This window comes from Protopterus annectens, chromosome 5.part0 (genome assembly GCF_019279795.1).
Source record: "Protopterus annectens isolate FY-2018-M chromosome 5.part0, PAN1.0, whole genome shotgun sequence".
Taxonomy (NCBI): domain Eukaryota; kingdom Metazoa; phylum Chordata; order Ceratodontiformes; family Protopteridae; genus Protopterus; species Protopterus annectens.
The window spans coordinates 112,243,111-112,249,110 of record NC_056735.1 but is presented as its reverse complement, the minus strand read 5'-3'; the positions used below and the strand labels follow the sequence as shown (position 1 = coordinate 112,249,110).

At 39.3% G+C, this 6,000-nt stretch overlaps 1 protein-coding gene across 1 annotated transcript in view; it reads left to right on the top strand.

Annotated features, from left to right (window-relative positions):
- The window catches only part of EPHA6 (EPH receptor A6), a 4,848,151-nt gene that overhangs the window by 4,673,694 nt on the left and 168,457 nt on the right, over window positions 1-6,000 (top strand). The window lies entirely within an intron of this gene.

Sequence of the window (6,000 nt, the reverse complement as noted above, 5' to 3'; positions counted from 1 at the left end):
TTGCTCCGCAAAACCTAAAATACCCTTCCCCTACTTAAACCATATATATTGATCACTCCCAAAATCTAAAATCCCCCTACCCTCATTAAACATAATATACTGATTGCTCCCTAAATGTAAAATCCCCCCTTCCATAAACCTAAACTCATGATCACTCCATAAACCTAAAATCCACCTCACCTTCCTAAACCTAATGTACTGACAGCACCCTACACCGACAGTCTGTCTCCTCTCCCTAAATCAAAGTCATGATTGCTCCTTAAATCTAAAATCCTCCTCCTCTCCCTAAATCTAATGTACTGCTCCTTAAATCTAAATTTTCTCTCTCCTGCCTTCCGTAAACTTAAACTCATGAACACTCCCTACACTTCAAATATGAATCAGCTTCCTTAATCTTATCAACCATTTACTTCCTAAACCTAAACTCCCCCTTCCCTCCCTAAACATAATGTACCGATTGCTTACTAAACCTAAAATCCCCCCTTCCTAAACCTAAAGTACAGTTGCCCCCTAAAACTAAAATCCCCCTCCCTAAATAATGTACCGATCACTCCAAAAACATAAAATCCCCTCTCATCCCTAAAGCTGAACACATGATCACTCCCTAAACTTAAAATATTCCTTTACTCCTTAATCTTAATGTACCAATTGTTCCTTAAAGCAAAGATCCCCCTCTTCTCCCAAACTCTAAACTTGTGCTTTATTCCTTAAACTAAAAATTTTCCTCCACTCCATAAACATAATGTACTCATCACTGCATAAACCTAAGATTTCCCTCACCTTCCTAAACCTAACATACCAATTGCTTCCTAAACCTTAATCCCCCACCACTCCCTAAGGATAATATACTGATTGCTCTCTAAACCTAAAAGCACTCTCTACTCCCCAAACCTAAACTCATGATCACTCCCTAAACCTAAAATCTCCTACACCTTCCTAAACATAATGTACCATCTTTTTCCTAAACCTAAAATTTGCCTCCTCTCCCTAAGCATAATGTACTGATTGCTCTCTGAACCTAAAATACCCATTCCCTGCTGAAACCTAATGTACAGATAGCTCCATAATTCTAAATTCCCCTCCCCTCCACTCCCAAGACATACTGTACCAGTTGCTTCCTAAACCAAACCCCCCTCCCTTCCCTAAACCTAAAATACAGTTGCTCCCTAAATCTAAAATCCTTCTCCCCAAATAATGTACAGATCACTCCAAAAAAACTAAAATCCCCACCCTCCCTAACCCTAAACTAATGATTGCTCCCCTAAACCTAAAATTTTCCTCCCCCTCCCTAAACATAATATACCGATCATTCCCTAAACCTAAATTCTCCCTCACCTTCCTAAACCTAAAATACCAATTCCTTCCTAAACCTTAAACTTCCCTCCTCTTCCTAAGCATAATGTACGGATTTCTCCCCAAACCTAAAATCCCCTTCTCCCCTAAACCTAAACTCATGATTGCACTGTAAACCTAAAATCCAGCTCCTTTTCATAAAAATGATGTCCTGATTGCTTCTTAAACTTAAAAATCTCATCCTCTCACTAAACAAGATGTATTGATTGTTCCCTAAACCTTAACTATCCCACCACTCCTTAAACCTAATATACTGATCACTCCCTAAATGTAATATATTTTCCCTTCTTTAAACATAATGTACTGCTTCCTCCATAAATGTAAAATTGCCCTTCTCTCCCTGAACCCAATGTACTGATTGCTCCCTTACGGTAAAATCCCCCACACCCTCCTCCATAAACATAATGCACACATCACTCCCAAAACCTAAACCCCCCCATATCTTCCTAAACCTAATACACAAATTGCTTCCTAAACCTAAAATCACCCTCCCAAAAGCTAATGTACCAATCACTCCCTAAATCTCAAAACCCCCTCCACTCTCTAAATTTAATATACCAATTGCTGTCCAAGCCTAAAGCCCATCACCCCTTAAACCTCAACTCACAATCTCTCCTTAAATCTAAACTCTCCAACACCCTAAAAAGAATTTTCCAGTTGTTCCCTAAATCTAAAAATCACTCACACCTGCCTAAACATAATGTACCATTCACTCCATAAACCTAAAAATCCCCCTCCTTTCAATATACCTGTTGTACCGATAGCTCCCTAAACCTAAAATCTTCCTCCCCTGCCCTTCCTAAACCAAAACTAGTGATCACTGCCCAAACCTAAAATATTCCTCACCTTCCTAAACCTAATGTATCAATTGCTCCCTAAATCTAAACCCCCCTTCCCCTCCCTAATCCTAAACTTATGATCACTCCCTAAACCTAAAACCTCCCTTACCTTCTGAAACCTAATGTACCAATTGCTTCCTAAATCTAGAATCCCCTTCCTCTCCCTAAGCATAATGCACTGATTGCACCATAAACCTAAAATCTCCCTGTCCCCAAAACCTAAACTCATGATTGCTCTGTAAACCTAAAATCCCCCTCCCCTCCATAAAACTAATGTACTAATCATAGGATTATAGGAGGTTACTAGGCTAATGACCCTAGGGCCCTTACAAGCCTAGCCAACATGTACCCATATTTCCACAATCAACACATATTACCCCTGTCCAAAAGGGACATAGGTGGAACCTCAGGGGTAAATTTATGGTTACCCATCTAATCATCCAAAATGTGTTTGAAAAATGTTAATGGGGTGCTTTGCTTTACATGAAGTGGGAGTCTGTTCCAAAGGTGTGGTAACCTCTTGGAGACAACTCTGTCCCTCCAGCAGGTTCTATTAATGTCATATATCAGGTTAAGGCCTTTAGAGCCTATGTACCATTTGACTTACGGCTATGCAGCTTTTCCAATAAAGCAGGGTCAAAGATTGCATTATATGTAAGGCCAAGATCACCTCTGAGCAGTCTGTATGAAACAGAATAAAGTGACAGTGTTTTCAGATGATCCTCATAGGACAGATGCTGAAGACCTTGAATTTTCCTTGTGAGGAATCTTTGTGGTCTTTCCAATTGCTGCAGGTGCTTGGAGAGGTATATACCAAAACTAGGCATTGTACGCAATTATTGGCCTAATGAATGAAGAGTACAGGGAGGTTATAACTTCTTTTTTCTGGAAGCAATGCTCTTATGTATGAGATGTGCAATATAGAATGCACTTCTTAACACTGTGAAGACATAGTGATCAAAGATAAGGTTGCTGTCAACCTGTGTGCCCAGGTCTCTCACTACCGAGTGCGTACTTCGGGTGTTGCTACTGATGTGGTAGTTAGCAGAAACATTGCTCTTACAAAAGGAGATGATTAAACCTAATATACTGATAACTCCCTAAATCTAATATCTTCCTCTACTCCTTACACATGATGTACTGATTGCTCCATAAATGGAAAAAAAATCCCTGCCCTCCCTAAACCTAAACTCATGATTACTACTTAAACCTAAAATCACCCTCACCTTCCTAAACCTAATGTATCAATAGCTCCCTATACCTAAAATCCCTCACCTCTCCCTAAATCCCAACTCAAATTCACTTGCTAAACCTATAATACCCTTCCCTTCCCCTTAATTAACCTGAAATCATGGTCTTTCCCTAAACCTAAAATCTCCCTCACCTTTCTAAACCCAATGTACGTATTCCTTCCTAAGCCTATAATTCCCTCTCCTCCTTAAACATAATGTACCGATTGCTGCCTAAACCTAACATCCCCCTCCCCTCCCTAAACCTAATCTCATGATCACTCCCTAAACCTAAAATCTCCCACACCTTCCTAAGCCTAATTTACCAATTACTTCCTAAACTTAAAATCCCCTCCCTTCCCTAAACATAATGTACTGATCATTGCCTAAATCTAAACTCTCTCTCCCTAAATCGAATGTACAGATAGCTCTCTAAACCTAAAATCCTCCTCTCTACACATAATGTATCGATCACTACCAAAACCTAAAATCCCCCTCTCTTCCCTAAACATAATGTACCAATCATTGCCTATATCCTAAACCTAACCTACCAGTTGCTTCTTAAACCTAAACCCCCCATCCTCTCCCTAAGCATAATGTACTGCTTGCTCCCTAAACCTAAAATATTCACCTCCTCTTTAAACCTAACATACTGATCACTCCCTAAATTTATCTTCTTCCCCTCCCTAAACTTAATGTATCAATCTCTCCCTAAGCCTAAAATTCCCCTCTACTCCCTAAACGTAATGTACAGATAGCTCCTTAAATCTAAAATCCTCCACCCCTACCCTCCCTATACAAAATGTACCAATCACACTCTAAGCCTAAAATCCCCCATCCTTCCATAAACCTAAATTCACGATCACTCCTTAAACCTAAAATTCACCTCATCTTCCTAAACCTAATGCACTGATTGCTCCCTAAACTTAAAATCTTCATCCCCTCCCCTCCCTTAACCTGAAGTCATGATCACTCCCAATCCTGAAATCTCCCACACCTTCATAAATCTAATGTACAGATAGCCGCCTAAACTGAAAATCCCCCTCCCCTCCCAATACATAATGTACTGATCGCTAACTAACCCTAAAATTCCCATTTCCTCCCTAAACATAATGCACTGATTACTCCCTAAACCTGAAATCTTTTCCCCTCTCTAGACCTAAACTCATGATAACTCCTTAAATCTAAAATCCACCTCGCCATCCTAAATCTAATGTACCAATAGCTCCCTACACCTAAAATCCCTGTCCTCTCCCTAAATCTAAACTCATGTTCACTCCCTAAACTTAAAACCTCCTTCCCCACTCATAACAGAGAAAAAACAACTGGTATTGGGATCTTTAGAACAGGAAAGGAGCAAACTACATAGGAAAAAAATGGGAATTGTGGGAACAATATATGCAGAGCAAGAATGATGTTTAAAAAGCAGGATTTAAATGAGCTATATAATGCTTAACTGACAATGACTGGATGATTTACAAGTGATGCATAATGTTTATAACTACATTTGTTTCAGTGGTGTCTGTGATGTAAACTGTTTTCAACTAAAGTGATATCATTTTATATGTTTTTAATTTATATTAATGTAAGATTTCCTTTGTTATATGTGTAAATTTAATAAAGATGTTTGAAAAAAAAACCTCCCCCCCTCCATAAACCTAATGTACTGATCACTCCCTAAATCTAAAATCCCCTTCCCCTCCCCTCCATAAAACTAATGTACTGATCACTCCCTAAACCCAAAATTCCCCTCTCCTCCTTAAACCTAATGTACAGATAACCCCCTAAATCTAAACTTTACCTCCCCTTCCCTAAACATAATATACAGATAACTCCGAAAACCTAAAATCCTCCTGTCTCCATAAATGTAAACTCGTAATCACTCCCTAAACCTAAAATCTCCCTCACCTTCTTAAACCTAATTTTCTGATTTCTCTCTAAACCTAAAATCCCTTGCCCTCCTAAACCTAAACTCATGATCACTCCCAAAATCTAAAATCTCCCTCCCTCCCTAATTCTAATGGACAGATAGCTCATTAATTCTAAAATCCCCCTACCTCCACTCCCAAAACATAATGTGCCAATCATTTCTTAAACATAAAATCCCCCTCCCCTCCTAATCCTAACCTCATGATCACTCCCAAAACCTAAAATCTGCTTCCCCTCCCTAATTCTAATGGATAGATTGCTCCCTAAACCTAAAATCCACCTCCCCACCCTAAACTTCAACTCTTGATCACCCCCTAAATCTAAAATTTTCTTCCCCTCCATAAGCATAATGTACCAATCACTCCCTAAACTTAAACATCCCCCTTTCCCTAAACCTAAACTCATAATTTCCCTGTAAACCTAAAGTCCCCCCACCATAAAGCTAATTTACTAATCACTCCCTAAATCTAACATCTTCCTCTCATCCCTAAACATAATGAAATGATCGCTCCCTAAAGGTATAACCCATCTTCCGTCCGTATACCTAATCTCATGATCATTCCCTAAACCTAAAAACCCCCTCCATCCCCCCTTAACCTGAAATTGTAATCACTCCCTAAATCTAAAATCTCCCTCACCTTCCTAAATTT